The sequence below is a fragment of the Balaenoptera musculus genome, chromosome 19 (genome assembly GCF_009873245.2).
Source record: "Balaenoptera musculus isolate JJ_BM4_2016_0621 chromosome 19, mBalMus1.pri.v3, whole genome shotgun sequence".
In the NCBI taxonomy this organism is placed as follows: Eukaryota; Metazoa; Chordata; class Mammalia; order Artiodactyla; family Balaenopteridae; genus Balaenoptera; species Balaenoptera musculus.
Window position 1 is genome coordinate 4,930,014 of NC_045803.1, and position 23,058 is coordinate 4,953,071.

The following is a 23,058-nucleotide window of genomic DNA, read 5'->3' on the forward strand; positions in this document are numbered from 1 at the left end:
TAAAAAAAACAGAACTGCCAAAGCAATCCTGAAGAGAAAGAACAAAGCAGGAGGCATAATCATCACAGACTTCAGACAATACTACAAAGCTACAGTAATCAAACAGCATGGTACTGGCACAAAAACAGACATATGTATCAATGGAACAGAAGAGACAGGCCAGAAATAAACCCACATGCCTATGGTCAATTCATCTTCGACAAAGGAGGCAAGAATATACAATGGGAAAAAGACATACTCTTCAGCAAGTGGTGTTAGGAAAGTTGGACAGCCACATGTAAATCAGTGAAGTTAGAACACACCCTCTCACCATACACAAAAATAAACTCAAAATGGCTTAAAGACTTAAACATAAGACATGACACCATAAAACTCCTAAAAGAGAACATAGGCAAAATATTCCCTGACATAAATTGTACCAATGTTTTCTTAGGTCAGTCTCCCAAGGCAATAGAAATAAAAGCAAAAAGAAACAAATGGGACCTAATCAAACTTACAAGATTTTGCACAGCAAAGGAAACCATCAATAAAACGGAAAGACAACCTACAGAATGGGAGAAAATATTTGCAAACGATGCGATCAACAAGGGCTTAGTTTCCAAATATACAAACAGCTCATACAACTCAACAACAAAAAAACCCAGTCGAAAACTGGGCAGAATACCTAAATAGACATTTCTTCAAAGAAAAAATACAGATGGCCAGTAGGCACATGAAAAGATGCTCAACATCGCTCATTATTAGAGAAATGCAAGTCAAAACTAAAATAAGGTACCACCTCATACCAGTCAGGACGGCCATCCTTAAAAATTCTACAAATAACAAATGCTGGAGAGGGTATGGAAAAAGGGAACCCTACACTGTTGGTGGTAATGTAAGTTGGTGCAGCTACTGTGGAAAAAAGTATGGAGGTTCCTCAGAAAACTAAAAATAGAATTACCATATGATCCAGCAATCCCTGTCCTGGACATACATCTAGACAAAACTATAATTCAAAAAGACACATGAACCCCTATGTTCATAGTACTATTCACAATAGCCAAGACATGGAAACAACCTGAATGTCCATCAACAGAAGAATGGATGAAGAAGATGTGGTACATATATACAATGGAATACTACTCAGCCATAAAAAGGAACGAAATAATGCCATTTGCAGCAACATGGATACAACTAGAGATTATCATACTAACTGAAGTAAGTCAGAAAGAGAAAGACAAATACCATACGTTATTACTTATATGAGGAATCTAAAATATGACACAAATGAACCTATCTATGAAACAGCAACAGAATCACAGATATAGAGAACAGGCTGGTGGTTGCCAAGGGGGATGGGGTTGGGGAAGGGGTGGAGTGGGAGGCTGGGGTTAGCATATGTAAGCTTTTATATATAGACTGGATAAACAACAAGGTCCTACTGTATAGTACACAGAACTATATTCAATATCCTATGATAAACCATAGTGGAAAAGTACATTAAAAAAAGAAAAAAAAAAAATATATATATATATAAAAATAACTGAATCACTGCTGCACAGCAGAAGTTAGCACAACATTGTAAATCAACTACACTTCAATTAAAAAAATACTGATTATAAAAAAAAGAATAAAAACCTTATGATCATCTCAATAGATGCTGGAAAACCTTTTGATAAAATTCAACATCTATTTATGATAAAACAAAAACTCTCCAAAAAGCAGGCACAGAGGGAACATACCTCAACATAATAAAGGCCATGTATAACAAACCCATAGCTAACATCATACTCAGTGGTGAAAAGCTGAAAGCATTTCCTCTAAGATCAGAAACGAGACAAGGATGCCCACTCAGGCCACTTCTTTCAACATAATTTTGAATAAATTATCACAACAATCAGAGAAGAAAAAGAAATAGAAGGAATACAAGTTGGAAAGGAAGAAGTAAAACTATCACTCTTTGCAGATGACATGATACTGTACATAGAAAAGCCTGAGGACACCACCAGAAAACTACTGGAGTTCATCAATGAATTCCGTAAATTGTAGGATACATAATTAATATACAGAAATCTGCTGCATTTCTATAAACTAACAATGAAGTATTAGAGAAATTAAGAAAACAATCCCATTTACCATCACATCAGAAAGAATAAAACCTACAAATAAACCCACCTAAGGAGGCAAAATACCTGTACTCTGAAAACTACAAGGCACAGATGAAAGAAACTGAAGATGACACAAAAGGATGGAAAGATACACTGTGTTCCTGGATTGGAAAAATCAATATTGTTAAAATGACCATACTACCTAAGGCAATCTACAGAGTCAATGTAATCCCTATCACAACACCAATGGCATTTTTCACAGAACTAGAAAAAAAAAATTTTTTAATTTGTATGGAAACACAAAGGACCCCGAATAGCCAAACAATCTTGAGAAACAACAGAGCTGGAGGAATCATGCTCCCTAGGGACTATACTACAAGCTGCAGTAATTGAAACAGTATGGCACTGGCAAAACGAGACACATAGATCAATGGAACAAGAGAGAGAGCCTATAAAAAAATCCAGGTACTCATGTTCAGTTAATCTACCACAAAGGAGGCAAGAATATAAAATGCAGAAGACAGTCTCTTCAAATAAGTGGTGCTCAGAAAACTGTACAGCTACATGTAAAAGAATGAAATTAGGACATTCCCTAAAACCATATACAAAAATAAACTCAAAATGGATTAAAGATCTGAATGTAAGACCATATACCATAAAACTCCGAGAGGAAAACAGGCAGAACACTCTTTGACATAAATTGCAGCAATATTTTTGGGGATCCATCTCCTAAAGTAATGGAAATAAAAGCAAAAGTAAACAAATGGGGCCTAATTAAACTTAAAAGCTTTTGCACAACAAAGGAAACCATCAACAAAAGGAAAAGACAACCTACTAAATGGGAGAAAATATTTGCAAATGATATAAATAAGGGATTAATATCCAACGTATTTAAACAGCTCATACAACATTACATCAAAAAACATATAACCCGATTTTAAAAAGGGCACAAGAACTGAATAGTCATTTTTCTAAAGAAGAAATGCAGATGACCAACAAGTACATGAAAAGATGCTCAACATCGCTAACCATCAGGGAGAAGCAAACCCAAACCAAATGATATCCCCTCACACCTGTCAGAATGGCTACCATCAAAAAGAACACAGAAAGTGCTGGTGAGGATATGGAGAAAAGGGAACCCTCCTACAGTGCTGGTGGGAATTTAAATTCGTGCAGCCACTTTGCAAAACAGTATGGAGGTTTTCTCAAAAAACTTAAGCTACAATTACCATATAACCCAGCAATTCCAATACTGGGTATATATCCAAAAAAGCCCCAAAACAGTAATTCGAAAAAACACATGCACCCCAATGTTCACAGCAGCATTATTTACAATTGCCAAGATACGGAAGTAGCCTCAGGGTCCATCAACAGACAAATGGATAAAGAAAATGTGTACACACACACACACACACACACACACACACACACACACACATACATACATACAGTGAAATAATAGTCATAAAAAAGAATGAAATTTTGCCATGTGCAGCAACATGGATGTACTTGAAAGGTATTATGCTAAGTGAAGGAAGTCAGAGAAAGATAAATACTGTATGGTATCACTTATATGTAGAATTTTAAAAATATAACAAACTACTGAATACAACAAAACAGCAGATGCAGAGATATAGATAACTAGTGGTTACAGTGGGGGAGGGGCAATATAGAGCTGGGAGTGTGGGAGGGACAAACTATTAGGTGTAAGATAGGCTCAAGGATGTGTTGTACAACACGGGGAATATAGCCAATATTTTGTAATAACTAAGTGAAATGTAGCCTTTAAAAATTGTATAAAATTTAAAAAAAATTTTTTAATTTAAAAAAAGAAAAAATGTCAGCACCATTCAAATTGATAAGCTTCCTCAATAAGACATGTCAAAATCATATTTGTTGAAAGTGAATGAAGGATGGCACACACAGGATTAACAATGTGGCATGAACAGTAGCTTAATCAGCCTCACAGGTATGAGGTTGTGAACTTGGACAGTGTTCTCCTTAGGATAAGTTCCTACACCTTTTACTGCCACCTCAAAGTTGATGACCGTATTGTTTCCTACGCACATTGTCACCCTGCCCCAGCGAGGCAGTGTTACACTCCACAAGAACTAGGGGGACAACTGGAGGTCCTTACTGGTCAGGGTCTCCTGATGCTTTCTGTCTTAGTTTCTTGGACATGCTGACCACTCTATCCAGTGGCTTCAAGAAACATTTCTGCATGTAGAGCAGGATAATATTGTAACATATTGTTCAGTGTTTTCCTCCAAGAATCTTCTCTTAAACAGTAAACCCCCTGCATCAAAGTGTCCACCATAAGTTGCCTATGAACTAAAGGCGCAAAGAGAGATTGAAACTTTAGGCCCCTGGAATGTGTGTTTAAAAAACAAGTTTCAGGGACTTCCCTGGTGGCACAGTGGTTAAGAATCTGCCTGCCAATGCAGGGGACATGGGTTCGATCCCTGGTCCAGGGAGATCCCACATGCCGCGGAGCAACTAAGCCTGTGTGCCACAGCTACTGAAGCCCTCACACCCTAGAGCCCATGTGCCGCACCTACTGAGCCCGCGTGCTGCAACTACTGAAGCCTGTGTGCTCTAGGGCCCACGTGCTGCAACTACTGAAGCCCACATGCCTAGAGCCTGTGCTCTGCAACAAGAGAAGCCACCGCAATGAGAAGCCCGTGCACCGCAACAAAGAGTAGCCCCCGCTCGCTGCAACTGGAGAGAGTCCACGTGCCGCAACGAAAACCCAACACAGCCAAAAAAAATTTTTTTAATTAAAATTAAAAAAGAATACCAAAAAAAAAAAAAGTTTCAGAGGCAAAATCTTAGAAGAGAGAAAGAAATCAGAACGACTAAGGTCTTTCTATGTTCCAGTACTAGGCAGAGAGCTGGAAGAGGGAGAAAAATACAAGATATGAGAAAAAAATGACAGGGTCACACTGTGGTCCTCTTGAGAAGGGGTGGTATGATCTACCCACAGGCTGTAGTAGGGTGAACGCCTGAAAGACTGAGATATACTACCATGTAGCAGCTGGGATCAAAGAGGATCTCAGTCTCTAGTCATTATATTACTTCTGAGTAACAACCTCAAAATGTGCACCCCATTCCTCTTTACATACATGCGGCAAAAGGAACTGGAAAAATGGCTCAGGAGCCTGAACGGGCAGAGAAGACCTGACACAGCCCCATAAGATTCATGGAACCCCAGATACAGTGGAAGAGCAGCTATTTTGTCTATCCCCTGAGAAGTTCTCCCAAAACTATAAAATGTGGAGGAAACTAAATAGGTCCTGGGGTCAGAACCATAGGGGACTTAGCTCTGATATGTATTAACTGAAAACCAAGAGATGAAGGGGAAAGAGGACTTTCCATCCCTCTCAAACCAAGACATCAAAATGGTAGGAGGGGCCAGACAGTAGAGTGTCATAAAGGTCATGATAAAGCCTCTGCTTTGGCTTTGAATGAGCTGGAGTACCGCAGTAGAGTGGGAGTTCACACTTTTATATGTGTGAGTAACACAGTGAGAAGGACGCTTGTGCAGGGTTAAATTTCCTTTGAGAACTCATACGAAATGGACTTTTATTTTCCCATGGTCCTTTCCCATTTGAGGAGAACTTCTCAAAGAATACTTAATGAAGAAGCTTGCTCTGTGCCCATCTGAGCTCTCATTTAGGTTCACATCTAAATACATTCTGACCAGGACTTCCCTGGCGGTCCAGTGGTTAGGACTCTGCACTTTCACTGCCGAGGGCCTGGGTTCAACCCCTGGTTGGGGAACTAAGATCCCACAAGCAGCATGGTGAGGCCAAAAATAATAATAACAGTAATACATCCTGACCTCTCTGTATTTTTCCCTATTTTCACTTCACTTTCCACAGATCAGGGCTCTTCCCCTTGTTCCATAGTGAAGATACTGTTCACCTCAAAAGAGATTTCAATTTAAAAAAAAAAAAAACAGAACATGATAATGCTATACTCAGTGCTTTGTTCAGCTAATTAGAAAGGATATTATAGATGGATCTAGAAAAGTGTTTCAAAAAGTAATCAACTGACTGCCTCCTGAATGTTTAAAGACGATTTTAAATGTGTAGACATCTAGCTCTCTTCCAAGAACTACAGAATCAAAAGCACAAGAGTGAAACCACAGAATGACATATTTTAAAAAATTTGCCATAAGGCTTTCTGACTGCTCATGTTCTGCAACCACCACTAATCAAGCATGAATGCAGAACTTCTGAAGAAACGAGAAGTTATAGAGTCATAAGCCACATTATGAAGGCTTTTCATTCTGAATCCAAACAGCTTCAATCACTCTCTCAAGAACAGAGATTTGAAACTCTCACAAGCATGCTAGGGGCTCATAAAAGACTCAGAAGGGACAATGCAAAGATATACATTAGTTACCGACTTCCAGAGAGAAGTTATCCTCACCCAGGGAGAGCAGGTTCCTGTAGGTCTCCACCATCACGTCCCTGTACAAGGCCCTCTGAGCAGGGTCCAGGCATTCCCACTCTTCCTGAGAGAACATGATGGCCACATCCTTGAACGTAAATTCCCTGAAAGGAAAGCGCATTTCACCAAGTGGACAAGGAGACATTTCTGAGTTTGACACAAACTTACAGAAGCAGACACGTGTAAGGATTGACTTGGCTGGAGTGAATGTTCTGACTGATCCATGTAAGATAATTTTGAGCAAGTTACATTTCTCTTTTTGTAACCGAGGTGAAATGCATATAACATAAAGTTAGCCATTTTTAAAGTACCATTCAGTGGCATTTAGTACATTTATAATGTTGAACAAACATCACCACTTTCTTGTTCAAAAATATTTCAATCATCCACAAAGGAAATCCTTTACCCATTTCAGCAGTTGCTTCTTTCTTCCCCATTTGCCTCAGTCCCTGGACACCACTAATGCTTTGTCTCAATGGATGTACCTGTGTGGGATATTTCCATATAACTGGGATGGTATAACATGTGACCTTTTGTCTGGTTTCTTTCACTGAGTAATTTTTTTGGCTCAGCCATGCTATAGTTATGTATCAGTACTGCATTCCTCTTCATGGCCGAGTAATATTCCACTGTGTGAGTACACCACAGGTTATTCACTCATCCCTTGGTGGACATTTGGGTTATAACCACCTTTTGTCTATTACTAACACTGCCGCTGGAACTTCTTTTTTTAAATTAATTAATTAATTTTTGGCTGCGTTGGGTCTTTGTTGCTGGGCACGGGCTTTCTTTAGTTGCGGCAAGCGGGGGCTACTCTTCATTGCGGTGCACAGGCTTCTCGTTGCAGTAGTTTCTCTTTGTTGTGGAGCACGGGCTCTAGGCACGCAGGCTTCAGTAGCTCAGGCTCGCAGGCTCTAGAGCGCAGGCTCAGTAGTTGCAGCGCACAGGCTTAGTTGATCCGTGGCATGTGGGATCTTCCCAGACCAGGGCTCGAACCCGTGTTCCCTGCACTGGTAGGCGGATTCTTAACCACTGCACCACCAGGGAAGCCCCATGCTGCTGGAACGTTCATGCAGAAGTATGTGTTTGAATTATCTGTTCTCAATTCTTTTTGGTATTTATCTAGCAGTGGAATCACTAGGTCACATGGTTTTGTTTTCCACAATGGCTACAACACTTTACCGGCAACTTATCAGGATTCTAACTTCTCTACATCTTTACCAAAACTTGTTATTCTCTATTTTATTATAGTCATCATATCAGGTGTGAAATTATATCTCATGGTAGTTTTGATTTTGCATTTACTACTGACTAATTTCATTGAACATCTGTTTGCTTCTTGGTTACTTCTCTAACTTCTGTGAAGAAAGGTCTATTAAAGTCCTTTGCTTATTTTATAATTAGGTTCTTCGTATTTTGGTTCTTGACATATAGGAGTTCTTCATATATTCTAGATAATAGACACCAGATATGTGATTTGGAAATACTTCCTCCCACTTGGTAGATTATGTTTTCAATTTTGTGACAGTGTCCTTCAGTGTACAAATATTATTAATTTTGGTGAAGCTCAGCTTATCTATTTTGTCTATCTTTTGCTTTCAGTGTCCTATCTAAAAAAAATCCACTGCCAGTACACATCATGAAGATTTATCCCTATGCTTTCACTTAAGGGTATTAGAGTTTTACCTGTTACGCTTAGTCTTTGATTCATTTTGAACTGACTGATTTATATGGTGAGAGGCACAGGTCCAATTTCATTCTCTTTCACATGGATATCCAGTTGTCCCAGTACAACTGGAGAGACTACTTTTTAAGAGACTACTTTTTTTCCTTGAATGTTTCTGGCACTGAGTGAAAAAGGAATAGGCTATAGATGGATGGGTTTATTTGTGGACTCTTAGTCTATCATTTTGATCTGTATTACTCTTCTCAAGCTAGAACCACAGTTTTGTTTATCCATGGTTTGCAGTAAGGTTTGATGTTGGGAGTGTAAGTCCTCCAACTTTACTCTTTTTCTCACTTATTTTGGGTACTTGGGGTCCATACTAACTCAAAATGAATTTAAGGATCAGGTTCTCACTTGTACAGAAAAGGCTGCTGGGATTTTGACATGGATTGCTGTCAATCTTTATAACACTTTGGTGAGTACTGCCATCTTAATTACTCTAAGTCTTACAGTCAACAAAGGATATCTTGACATTTATTTAAATTTTCCTTCAATTCTTTAAGCAATACTTTTAGTTTTCATTGTACAAATCTTCCAGTTCCTTGGTTAAATTCTTACTCTTTTTGATGGTCTTGTAAATGGAATTGTTTCACTTACTTTCAAAATGTTTATTGCTAGTGTACAGAAATACTACTGAATATTGGGTATTGATATTATATTCTGTAACCTCAGTGAATTTGTTTATTATCGCTAATGGTCTTTTTAAGGATTGTTCAGATGTTTTTAAGTATAAGAGCATGTTTTCTGTGAATATAGTTTGACTTCTTTTTTAATTTTGACATCTTTTCTTTCTTTCTTTCTTTTTTTGGGTCTGATTTATCTGGCTAGATATTCAGTACAATGTTGGCATATAGTGCCAAAATGCGTCCCCCCCACTTGCTTCTTCCTGATTATATGGGAAAGCTTTCCATCTTTAACAATGAGTATGATGTTAACTGTGAGATTTTAATAAATATCCTTTTTAACACCAAAGATAATCCCTTCTATTCCTAGTTTTGAGTACACTCTGTTTTTGTTATATGGAGTGTTCTGTATATTTCTCTTAGGTCTACAGTGTTTGCTTGGTTTACAGTTTTGCTCAGTCCTTTATTTCCTTATTGAGCTCCTGTCTGGATATTAAAAGGAAAGTATTGAGGGACTTACCTGGTGGTGCAGTGGTTAAGAATCCACCTGCCAATGCAGAGGACATGGGTTCAATCCCTGGTCCGGGAAGATCCCACATGCCGTGGAGCAACTAAACCCATGCACCACAACTACTAAGCCTGCACTCTAGAGCCCGTGAGCCACAACTACTGAGCCTTCGCGCCACAACTACTGAAGCCCACCTGCCCTAGGGCCCATGTGCCGCAACTACTGAGGCTGCAGGCTGCAACTACTGAAGCCCATGTGCCTAGAGCCCATGCTCCGCAGCAAGTGAAGCCACCACAATGAGAAGCCCGTACACCGCAACGAAGAGTAGCCCCCGCTCGCCACAACTAGAGAAAGCCCGCGCGCAGCAATGAAGACCCAACACAGCCAAAAAAAAAGTTTAAAAGGAGAGTATTTTAAGGTTTCCAACTATTATAGTTGAACTGTCTATCACTCCTCAAATTTTGCTTCAAAAAATGTGGGGCTTTGTATTTATGTATATATTGTTTACAGTTGTTTCATCTTCTTGATGAATTGACTCTTTTATGTATATAAATACATATACCTTACACGTACCTTATATATATGTATATACATATATATAATTATATATATATATATAAAATATTCTTGAACTTCTCTGGTAACAATTTTATGACTTAAAGTTTATTTAATCTGACATTAGTGTAGCTAAGATTGGTAACTATTTCCACAATGTTTTTTCCTATCCTTTCACTTTCAACCTATTTGAGTATCTTAAAGTGAGCATTCTGTAGAAAGATACAGTAGAATCATTTTATAAAAATTCTTGCAATCATTGACTTTTAATGAAGAGTTTGATCTACTTACATTAAAAGTACCCAATAAACAAGGGAGGAATTACTTTTGCTGTTCAGCTATTTGCTTTCTGTATGTCCAATATTTTCTTGGTCTTGTAATTCCTCTCTTGTTTCCTTCTTTGTGTATGTCTGTACATGCATAACATTTTGATTCCCTTCATATTCACATTTCTGTATATGTTAAAATTATTTTCTTAGTGGTTACCCTGCAGGTTATATATTATATATATATATATCCTGTCTCCCTTTATATTGTTATTGTCAAAAATTACTTCTTTATACATTTTGCATTCAATAACAGATTTATAATGATTGTTTACATATTTGCCTTTTAATTCAGGGTAAAAAATGAGTTATAAACCAAAAAATACAGTAATACTGCCTTTTATATACACCTATGTAGTTATATTACCACTGTTCTTTATTTGTTCCTGTGCCTTTGAGGTACTGCTAGTAGCCTTTAATTTTGGCTTCAAGAATTCCACTTAGTGTTTCATGTAGGATAAGTCTGTCAGTGTGAACTTCCTCAGCTTTTGTTTATCTAGGAGTCTCTAAATTTCATTATCAATTTTAAAGCATAGTTTGCCTGATAATGAATTTTTTTTAATCTTTCAAAATTTAAATATATCATCAGATTCCTTCCTGGCCTCCACAGTTTCTGAGAAAGAGGCTGTTAATTTTATTAAGCATCTTTGTACATGAGAAGTCATTTCTGTCTTGCTACTCTCTACATTCTTTTTTTTGTATTTTAACACTTGACTATGTGTCTTGCCCAAGCTCTCTATGAATTTATCATACTTGAGTTCGTTGAATTTCTTGGATTTGCAGGTTCACATTTTTAATAAATTTGTGAGGTTTTTCAGCTCTTATTTCTTCAAATATTATTTCTGCCTTTTCCTGTTTCTCCTTTCCTTCTAGGACTCCTATTATGTGTATACTGGTATTCTTGGGAATGTCTCAAAAGTTTCTTAGTCTCTGTTCATGTTTCTTTTTACCACCTTTGTTCTATTCAGAGTGGATAATTCCAATTAACCTATGTTCAGGTTCACTGATTCTTTATTCTGATTGTCAATCTGCTGTTGAAATCCTCTAGTGAATTCTCAATTTCAGTTGTGGTACTTTTCAGCTCTAGAATTTCTAATTCTCTTTACTGATATTTTCTGTTTCTTGAAACAATTTTCTCCTACTTTCTTTTAGTTCTCTGTCCATGGTTTCCCTTAAGTCTCTGAGTACGATTAAGACCGTTGATTTAAAATCTTTATTTAGTAACTGTAGTATCTGTGCTTCCTTATGAACACCATTATTAACCCAGTAATCATGCTCAAGCTTCCCATTCTGGAGAAATTCTTAGACATCTGTAGTAAAGTCGGCATGCTCAGAAGCAGCCACTGTGGCTTTTTTTTAAATAATAATAAATTTATTTACTTATTTGGCTGCGTCAGGTCTTAGCTGCGGCACACGGGCAATCGTTGCGGCACGCAGCGTCTCTAGTTGTGGCAGATGGGCTCTAGAGTGCACAGGCTCAGTAGCTGTGGCGCATGGGCTCTGTTGCCCCACGGCATATGGGATCTTAGTTCCCTGACCAGGGATCAAACCTGCGTCCCCTGCATTGGAAGGTGGATTCTTAACCACTGGACCACCAGGGAAGTCCCGGCCTTTTCTTATAACAGTAAAAACTGTAAAGGACCCATTTATCTTCATTAAGAGAATGCTCCACTGAGGATACAAAAAAGAAAGTCATCTCTATGTCTGTTCATGAAAACAAGTCTAAGATACATGGTATGTAGATATTTAAATTTGAAGAATAAAATACCATAACAAAATATTTAGTAAAGAATATTTTCTAAAATCACATTTCCATATATAAATGTATTGTTGTAAGATTTGCACTGAGAACGAACAGTGGTTTCTGATGGAGACAGTGATGGTGTTAAGATGTGACAGGGAAGGGGATATTTTACTTCTTAGTCTCTAAACTGCATCGCTGTGTGAAGTTGAATTACAAAACTGTATCTATGAAGTGTTTAAAACAAAAAAATATAACACTGAACAACAAGCACTAGAATCATAATTTGGCTCCAGTCGATCTGATGACAGAAATTTGTGCTCCTCTGTCTTGGCTAAATTATAACCATCTTTATCTAAAACACATGCTGGGACTTCCCTGGTGGTCCAGTGGGTAAGACTCCACGCTCCCAATGCAGGGGGCCCAGGTTCAATCCCTGGCTGGGGAGCTAGATCCCGCATGCATGCCGCAACTAAAAAAGATCCCGCATGCTGCAACCAAAGATCCCGCATGCTGGAACGAAGATCCCATGTGCTGCAACGAAGACCTGGCACAGCCAAAGTAAATAAATAAATAAATATTTTTAAATAAATAAATAAAACACATGCTGCATGAGAATCCATACAAGAACAGGAGGGTCTCTGTAAGACGAACGTGCTGTGAATAATTTTTAAAACCCTTATTGTTAGATAACACCCTGTCTATTATTTATTTCTGTTTCTCAGCTTCCCATTCTACTTTACAGTACTGGTATTTTAGAGTGAAAAACACTGATTCACTCCTTTTATTTCAAAGGCACTTATAAAATCTGACAAAGCATGTTTCCCTGTATCAGTCTTCCTTCCCAGACCTCCTCAGGTATTTGTGCACAGCAGTACGTCACTTACATATGTAGTCTCTTTCATCCTGGTTTATATGCAGCTGAAAGGGCATCCAGAAGGGTGCACTAAACCATCCTCACTGCCCTACCTCACTGACACCACAGAGCCTACTCCCCATCTCCAATCCACGCCTCAGTATAAAACCTTTCACAGGATGACCACCTAAAAGGGGGCTCTTCCCAAATTCCCTGTCACTGGGTCACAGTGAGATGGAATCTGCAGGGAGGTGAGAGGAGACTGAGGGAAGGCCCTGTGTGTGAGTAAATATTTTAGACAGGAAACTTCAGAGACCAAGAAGCTCAGCGTGTCCAAAACGGGTCATTTTAGGAAGGAGAGAACAGTCCACAAAGAATATGACTTTTACCTGGGAAAGGGCCATTCCTTCTTTCTTTCCTCTTCCTCTGAGCTTCTTTCTCAGGTAGGATTATTCTGTGTGACAAAAATACGTTCTTAAATGCTTAGAATCAACATACCTCCCTCCCCTGCCACAAGTATACACACAGGGAGAACCTTAATATGGGGGAGAGAAGGACCACAGCAACAGGAGGGATACAGACAAAATAACCTCCTATAAGGAGCCCAGTCAGTGAGCCTGTCACCTGCTTCCTCAGGAAGCCCTCCCTGCCGCTGCTGGAACGCCCGCTGCGCTGCAACTGCGCCGTCCTTTGCCCACTTGGCCCTCAGCCAGGGGCAAGTGCCTCCTCCCGGCCCCTGGCTCCTCCCGAGGAAGCCAGCATCCAGTGACTGGCTGATGCAGGATAGGATGCTCGTCCCATCCGACAAGTGGGAGCAACTCCGAGGGGCCACCCCAGCTCCAGAGCTCCCTGCGGAAGCTACACTGAAGACTTCAGATTTTTGTCCTGAAGGCGACGGGAAACCCTAAGAGGGTTTAATGCCAAGAGATGACACAATTAAACTTAAGATTTACCCTAAAACCTGTAATTATACTTGTTTCTTCAACTTAATTAGTGGCACAGTATCTATTCTTCCAGGGAACAAAGTATCATCTTCAATTACTCCATCCTTTCCTCTTACCTACATCTAATAAATCATCAAATGACACAGACTCTACCTCCTCAGTAGGTTTCAAATTCATCCTTTCCTTTCGTATGATGCTTTCTCCCCCACGCCCATCCTCACGTGTCACTCAGATAATTTCAAAGATCTGCCAAGTGTCTCCCTTGCCTGTAATTTCTTCTTCCTTCAATCCATAATCCATACACTTATGAGAGTTCACTATTTAAAATGCAACACTGACCTATTAGCACCTTGTTTTAGCCTCTCAATGACCTCTTCGTGTCAACAGGATCAAATCAAGCTCCTTAGGAGAGACTATGTCGTGAGTCCCCTGGTGACAGGACCCCTGCTTTGCCTGCATTTCTTTCACTCTCTGCGTCATGCTCTGCATCCAAGCAACATTACAGGATGCTAATATTCTCTTCTTCACCCCAACAACACACTTACTTTCTTTTGGAATGCTGCTTCTCCTTAATTAGCTGTTGAATTAATATAAACTATTTAAATCCAACCTGAATAATAAAAATAAACTAAGATAAAATGGCTGTAAGAGTTGCCTCTCCTAATTCTTTCTTTTCCCCTAAACGGTCCCATTTAATCCCACCCAGAAAGAATTATTCACATCTGCAGTTTACGCATGCTTCTATTCATTTAACAAGGTATGTTTTAAAATATTCACATATCTATTTTCCCTAAAAGAATGTAAGCTCTGTGTAAAAGGGAACATGTTTTCCACTCTCGTAGCTTGCATTCGGTTCCACATGCTGGCAACCATCTCCTGAGATCGCTTCTGAACATAATTTGAAAGCCTACCTTATAGTAACTGACTTACCCAGCTCCTCATCATTCAGTGGGGTCTACTTATAGGCCATTTGAAACAAGGCATTTGAGTGGTAAGACGATATCCTTTTTTAAAAATTGTATTTATTTATTTATTTGGCTGCGTCGGGTCTTAGTTGTGGCATGTGGGATCTTTTTAGTTGCGGCATGCGGAAGCTTTAGTTGTGGCACATGGGATCTAGTTCCCTGACCAGGGATTGAACCCAGGCCCCCTGCACTGGCAGTGCGGAGTCTTAGCCACTGGACCACCAGGGAACTCCCGAGATGATATCCTTAATCATGATGACACTTGATGAAACACTTGATGAAAACACAATTATTAGGAAAGAAATATCTGTGTTTCAATGTCTTATTGGAAGTAGGTTGTTGACACTGAATGAGCAGAGGTATAACTGCAGAAGCAGAAGTAAGCATACACCAGTTGGTAGATGTCATTGTGTTCACAGCAATATTACTTGCACAGTAATATCATTTTACTAAGAATATCATTTTATTACTTTCCTGTTGGATTACTAGTGCTGAAATTTGTCCGTATACCAGAAGGTACAAGGATGTGGCTCCCAACACGTCCCCGGGTGCAACCTCGAGCACTGTTTACAAAGTGGGTTCTATGCCAGCTGGGCCTGGAACCAGGGCATTAACTATGAGGCTATAGTACCTAAGGAGCGAGGGGAGTCCATATTGATGGGGTATTTTCTATCTTCAACAAGTAGCCTTCTTACCCCCTCAACGTAATCAGAGTAGGAACTGTTCTCCATTTGACCGCATTACCTGCCCACTCATACTCTCGTTGACACTGATTAGTGTGGACACACACAGCAACACATCCAACACTACAAGTTTCCACAAACACATGGTCTCCATCTCTTCTTCATAACCTCTGCCTTCAGTAAAACATACTGTGTATTTTTTTATGACAAACATCATAAACCAATAAATACTGTTTCTTGCACTCAGTTACAGTGCTCCAGTGTTTATGTGAAGATTGTAATTAAGCAATTATTCAAAAAGTTGTCACAAGTCCTTTGGCTCGGTTCTGCTTTCTCATGTAAGCATCCTACGTTGTCAAAGGTTCTTACTAAAATTTGGCCCAAAGTCCAAAACAGAATATTCTACTGAAGAGATGGAGGACCAACCATCTGTTTTTATGATATTGATATCGAATGTTGCATTTATATCAATGTATTCTAAAGTCACATTAGCTTCTTTTTCTATTTTTTTGAAGTATAATTGATGTACAATACATGTTAGTTTCAAATATACTAAATAGTGATTTGACATCTGCATACACTATGAAACCATCACAAGTCTCAAAAAAAAAAAAAAAAAAGAAAAAAGATAAAAGATTTACCCCACGATTCACGGATAGAGAAAGAAGCTGAGAGTCATGCCCCTTTCTCTGGGCTTACGCGCCTGCCTCTTTCTTAGTGGATTTCATCACTGTTGCAGGACTAGGACGCGTTTCAAATCCTAATGATAACCGGGCACACATCCAAACAACCTGCCAAATGCAAACGCAAGACCAATGTTCAAAATCACTTCAGGGACCCCATTTGCTCAGGCTCTGAAAACCTGGTCTGCTCTATCTTCTCCACGTTACAGGTGGCCCATGAGACTCAGAGGGGAAGTAATTTTACCAAGTTACCCTGAAGAAGTCTGAGTTGAGTGAGCCGAACTGAGTGTAAGTGGTGGCCTGGATAAGTTTAAATACAAAGAGTTTGTCCTAATTCCAGATCACCTTCCATATTCCTGAGCAAGAGAAGCTTCTCTTTCAGGGGTTTAATCAAACCCAAACATTTAATTCCTCTACTCCCAAAAAAAATAGAATCAAAAATACAAAATGATAAATAGTTATTACTCCAGGAAACCATGAAAGAGAGTCACCTGTAGAGATGAGCTCTGAGCAGTCTCTTCATCATGAACACATGGGCTCTGTGGGAACAAAATTCCACATCAATCCAGCCCATCCTGGGACTTGCCTGGCGGTCCAGTAGTTAAGACTCCACGCTTCCACTGCAGGGGGTGCGGGCTCTATCCCTGGTCAGGGAACTAAGATCCCACACGCCGCGTGGCGTGGCCAAAAAATTAAAAACACACAAAAACTCCAGCCCATCCTTCAACAACAGAAAGGACAAAGGGGACCAGAGGGGAACATCTGCTTAGCTGCAGACTTCAGCTCAGAGCTCACTGATTTAGCAAATCACTTAAGGGAAGAAAGCAGCTACTGAATGTTTAACTAGTTAAACTAGGTTTTGAATGTTAAAAGATTATCAATATCCTTAACCACACACAGAGTGAAATACTGTAAAGTTATTTACCAGACGTCAAAGAATAGTTCCAAGTTAGGATAAAAAGCATATAAACCTCATAATCTAAACAATAAAATTTAGAGGGAAAACAATCTGGAAATTTAAAAAATATCCAGGGACCTCCCTGGTGATCCAGTGGCTAACACTCTGTGCTCCCAATGCAGGGGGCCCGGGTTCGATCCCTGGTCAGCGAACTAGATCCCACATGCCGCAACTAAGAGTTTGCATGCCACGACTACAGATCGCCTGTGCTGCAACTAAGACCAGACGCAGCCAAATAAATAAATATTAAAAAAAATACATCCACTGGGTTCTGAGATTAAGTTAAAACAAGTGTGAGGATACATCAAATTTAGAAAAGGATGGCATGAGCCCCAGTGGAAAGGGGGAGGAAAACAGTACTGTTAATAATCGCCATTTTAAAAAGCACCATGCGGTGACAGAAATCCTTCCCCCATTTTTTGAAAGCTAAGAGGAGGACCTGGAATTGACTGAGCTAAGTCTCTGCCCCCTGGATCAACAGGGATTGTGAATGGAGTTACCATCTGATGCAATAATTGGGAGCAAATCTGGGGGGCCACCCCATCTCCAGAGCTCCCTGCTGGAGCAATACTGAACAGTTTTTCCCGAGGGTGATGGGAAACCATAAAAGGATTTAATGGCAAGAGATGACACAATCAAACTTATGATTTACCCCTGATACAGACACAGAGACAGACAAGCTGAGAAAAAGGTAAGCCTCCAGCTCTGGGCCTATGCCCCTGCCTCTTTTTTTAAGTGTTTTTTCATAATTGTTGGTAGACTGGAACATGTTTAAAATTTCAGTTATAACCGGGCAAACTGGTCTCCTCTATCTTCTCCATGTCACAGGTGGGTACACTGAGGCTCGGAGGGGAAGTAATTTTACCAAGTTACCCTGAAGAAATCTGAGTTAGGTGAGCAGAACTGGGTAGAAGTGGCAGCCTGGATAGTTTAGGTAGAAAGGGTTTAAACGTCCTAATTCCAGATCACCTTCCATATTCCTGAGCAAGAGAAGCTTCTCTTTCATGGGTTTAATCAAATTCAAACGTTTAATTCCTCTTTTCCAGAAAACACCATAGTCAAAAAATATGAAATTACAAATAGTTATTCCTCCAGAAAAACAAGAAAGAGGGTGACCCGTGGAGATGAGCCCTAACAATCTCTTCATCATGAACACATGGGTTCTGTGGGAACAAAGTTTCACATCAATCTGGAAAAGGCTGGAACCTGGGACCCTTCACTACAGCGCCTGCACCTGGACAAATGTGTCCTGAACACAGAATACAAAGAAACCATAAGGGACTAAAAGTAACTGCATACATGCACAGCTTGGGCAAACAGCTTATGAACAATAAGAAACAAAAAGGCCAAAACCCAACCGCCACTTCTGAGGTGCTGAGAGCAAAAGCAGGGTCCTGCACGTGATCCCTGCACCCAGCACCAGCAAGGGGGTGGGCAGACCACCCAAGCTACACCTCTGGCCCGACCCACCGAGCTGCCCCTACCCTCACCCCCTGTAAGGGACCAGCTCGCACCACACCCCCATCAGGGAGCGAGCAAGGGCACCTGTTTCTTGTTCTCGCTCACTTGTGCTGCAGCACGAATCCCAGTAAAGCTTTGCCTGAATTCCTCGTCTGGCCTGTTACCAATTTCTACTGATTAAGGAGTCCAAGAACCCAGGTCAGTAACAAATCCAGCCCATCGGTGAACATCTGCACAGAAAGGACAAAGGGGCCTTGGGGGGACAATCTACTTAGTTGGACACTTCAGTTCAGAGCTCACTAGTTGAGCAGATCACTTAAGGGAAGAAAGAAGCTAGTGAATATTAAACTAACTGGTTAAACTAGGTTTTGAGTGTTAAAAGGTGATCAACACCCTTACCACATGCGTAGTGAAGTTACCTACCACATATCAGAGAATAGTTCCAATACAGAATACAGCAGAAAGCGTATAAACCTCATAATCTGAACAATGAAATTTAAGAGTGAAAGTAATTTGGACATTTAAAACATATCCAATGGCTTCTGAGATTAAAGGTAAAACAAGTGTGAGGCTACATCAACTGTCATGACTCAATGAGCCACCAAAGAAAGGGGGTGATGGCAACAGGACTGAAGGAGTGGGGGTGGGGAGGGGAGCCGGGAGTCGCACGAAGGTTTGAGAAAGGGAGTCAGAGCAGGAAAACGTCGCTGCAGGAGGTCAGTGTCTCTACGGACCGAAAGCAGAAAGTTGGGGCCGGCACCTGCCTCAGAGCGATTTAAACCGGAACCGGACCCACACTCCCAGGACCGAACCGAGTCTTCTGCCGACGCCGCGAGAGGCGAAAGGGGCGGACCCAGAGCGAGAGCGACGACCGCGTTCAGGGGGTTTTAACTTACCGGGAGACCCCCGAAACCGAGGTGTGGAGAAGCGGGGCCTGAAGACTGCATCGCGCCGTTAGTTTCGGACCAAAAAACCGAGACTCTCTCGCGAGAGCGCCCCTCGTTCCGTGTCTGCACCTCACTGCGCGTGCGCAAGGAGGCGGGTCGAGGGCTGGGCCACTGAGGGGCGCGTCAAAGGACGTTCCGGTGGGTGGACGCAGCCGGCGGACGCCGGGTGTGGCCTTCGAAGGCGCTCCTGGGAGGTTCTGGTCTGTTTCTCTTCCCTCCGGAGAGGCTCTGCTTCTCTACTTTGGATCCTTTGAACTGGTCTGGTGACCTTTGGAGCCAGGCTAGGTGCAGAAGCGGAGAGTTGAGAACGGTCGGCGAGCAAAGACGAGGGTCCTCTGAGCAGCGAGGCGCTGGGAGCTCTGGGACCGGGGGAGGGGGCGGGGCTCGAGGTTGTGGGCGTGGCCTGATCCGGGAACTTCTGAGACCCCAGGCAGTCAACACGTTCCTATTAAGCGAAAGCCTGAGTTTTAGAGTAGGTGATGGAAACTGGACTGACAGGAAAGGCAAAATTGTACCTGTGCGGAATGTGCCATTTTGCACTCACTTCCCTGCAGAGCATAATTTTCACTTCTGTTCCCCATTCACTTGGAGGCATCAAAAATCACTGAGGAAAAGTTTCAACCCCAAACCTGTCATTGTCTGAGGGACTCTGTTGGAGACTGTGAGCAAGTAACTGGCTACACAGTCAGGTGCTTGAGAACCAAGCCTTACTGAATGATTCAGCCGTATTTTTTTTCCTCCTTCTTCATGTTGTCTTTTTTTTTAACATCTTTATTGGAGTATAATTGCTTTATAATGGTGTGTTTCAACCATATTTTACTTTTTACCCTTTGACCTTTATCTTGCTATAGGATGTGATAAATAAGACCCTTTCTTATTGTGATAGGAATTTCCATTTCCCGAATATTAATGTCTCCACTTTAGGTTTTGCTACTTATTAACTTTTCATGTGCACTTTGGCATATTTCTGAATTTTTAACTTCATTGATCTACCAGTCATGAATAAACATGTCTCCTATGGATATCCACTTTCTTTTGGCTTCTCTTTTGTGGCTATTCTTACTTGTTCTTTATTCCGTAAGATTTTTCGATAACATCACTAGCTTCAGAAACTGAGTGTCTAATGTTCAGATTTTCAAAATTAACATACATTTATTATCTTTTGAATTTTCCTTGGTGTCATTATATAGTGACAACGTTGGACTTCAGTCTAACTCTGTAACTCTGGAAAACAGCAAAGGTAAAAGGACTCCTTTCCCCTTTTAACAGCTTACTTACTAAGAACCACTCTTCCCCATTAGTTTCAATGAGACTTACGTTGGCCCCTTTGTCTACTTAGGAACCATCCAGATACAGACCCTCCAAAATCCCACCCTTGGCCTCGACAACGATTACCGAATTGTTTGTCCTCATTGATCACGCGGAACAATGCTTGTAAACATGATTTAAGCAACATTTACTTACGTTTTTCTCCTCTCCCAAGGCCCCTGAATTTTGGACCACTCTTGAGCACTGTAATTCAGAAGAAGCCTCTTGTCACACCATCCACTCCCAAGAGTAGGTGACTTAAGGGTAAAACGTTCCCTGATCAACTGTGCGTCATGCCGCCTGCTCATTTATTCGGCATATGGGATTTGTTTTCCTAGACTTGTTTAGCCCTCAGTATGAAAGAAAAGTTCTTTTCTGTCTGGTTGTTGAGACTTTTCAGATTTTGTGGTTGGAGCACTCTCTCTACTGTCATAATCCTTTGGGATAAAATCTCTACCTAAATCTGACAGTGGTGAATATTTTAGTTGTTCCATCTGTGCTCAAAAATGTATACTCTTTAGTTTTCTAGCACAGGGTTTAATATATATGCACAGGTCAAACAAGATGGTTGTGTTTTCACATTTTTGATCATTAATAATTTGCATCTGTTTCTTAATATTACAAGAGATGTTTCAAAATCTATTACGATTGAGGAAATGTCCTTTTCTTGTGACTATGTCCATTTTGCTGCCTTGAAATTATTATTAAAACAAAACTCACCAGGAACAAAATGGATTCATGACTTCTGCCTATAATTAGTTTCTCCTGTAGTGTTCTGTGTTTGCTGAAAAATTCCACTACCGACTCCATGCTGAAATGTCTTTCTTGCCAACATGACTAGTTAGCAATATTACATAATACAAAGTAATCTACCTTATAAAGGCCCTAAAGTCTATCCTAGTCACTAGATCTTTTATAAGTGTGATGACATATGCCATGCCAAGACATTCTCATTTTTATGTGAAAATATTTAAATACGCTACTTACCCTATCCAAACAATACATTTCAAATGATTACCATTTCCTGCACATGAAATCTTTCACATGTAAGGATGTGAGAAAACATACCTAGCAGTAGATGTTAAGTGACAGATACTGCCATAAAAATTCCTGAGTATAGAAATGAAATTATTTGATAGTTGCTAATCTAGTTTTACTTTCTATAGAGTTCATATTAAAGAGAATATACCTCCCTACAAAATGCCCTTGCAGAAATACTGCAAACTTCATAATACTTTAGGTAAAAATAAATCCCAATGACTTCATGTTTTCCAGGCTTTGTTATCCACATTTGACAAAACTTTCTGAGATAAAGAACAGAGAAAAGAGCTAAGATACATTACAATTTAAAAAATAAAACTGTCTACCCTCAAAATGAATGTACAGATAATCTGAAATTACATGACATTTAGACATTACTGATTTAGGTATATTATGATGTAAACAAGTTTTTCTCAAAGGTATTTGAACGTAATTCATCACAAGTGTGGAATAAAGTATTTTAAACAATACAGTTCTCATTAAAGGGAAAAAAATTTTTGTTTCTTTTTTCATTGTACCGATATGAGATGATGGACGCTAAGTAAACTTGTTTCAGCAATCATTTCACAACACATGTAAGACCATTCTGCTGTACAGTTTAAAGTTAAAATATGACAATTATAAAACTGGGATGAGGGAAAGATGGTTTTAAAAAGGCAAATAAATAAATAAAATGCCTAAGCAAAATATAAAGAACAATGCAATTTATACAAAAAAAATTTTTTAAACATTGCTCTTTTTAAAGCAATGGTTAGTGACCTGTAACACATGCCATAGTCCTCCAAGCCTCAAACCCCAGGTCTTGTCCTTATGAGTCTCTGGAACTGAGCACAATGGTGAATAGAAACAGAAATGCTCTTCTGTAGGGTGTGCGAATGAAATTGCTCATTCTAACCAACGAGTTTTGTATTTCACATCGCAGTGTGTAATCCCTATACAGATAAAAATATACATTCACTCTGTAATTCAAAGTATTTATTCAAATGATGTGTTTCACACGGGTGATTTGTGGTCAGTTCTGCTTTTACCGTTTCATGTATGTTGTCAAGCATGTGTATGTAGAGTTTTTGGAACAGTCCCTGACTATCCTACTGATGTCTGCAGGTTTAGTGTTTATAACAAAAATTCAGTTGAGTAAATATTAAAGATCATGTACATTAGCTTTATACGGTTTCTCTCTACAGTAGAGTC

General features: G+C 40.0%; 1 protein-coding gene and 1 pseudogene across 4 annotated transcripts in view; one reads left to right on the forward strand and one right to left on the reverse strand.

The window, feature by feature from the left end:
- Positions 1-23,058, forward strand: part of LOC118885142 — a 584,965-nt pseudogene that overhangs the window by 85,548 nt on the left and 476,359 nt on the right.
- LOC118885106 (zinc finger protein 836-like) overlaps positions 1-23,058 on the reverse strand; it is a 271,742-nt gene that overhangs the window by 17,974 nt on the left and 230,710 nt on the right. Inside the window, exons 1-3 of one of the 4 annotated variants that reach the window (XR_005017443.1) lie at positions 19,468-19,578; positions 13,267-13,331; positions 6,522-6,646 (exon numbers count right to left, since the gene is read on the reverse strand). The exons of 1 other annotated variant lie outside the window; for it this stretch is intronic. The gene's annotated coding sequence lies outside the window, so the exon portion shown is untranslated. Of the gene's footprint in view, positions 1-6,521; positions 6,647-13,266; positions 13,332-14,160; positions 14,459-16,110; positions 16,256-19,467; positions 19,579-23,058 lie in introns of those variants that run through there. 2 more of the 4 variants (XR_005017444.1, XR_005017445.1) reach the window with 2 other exon arrangements.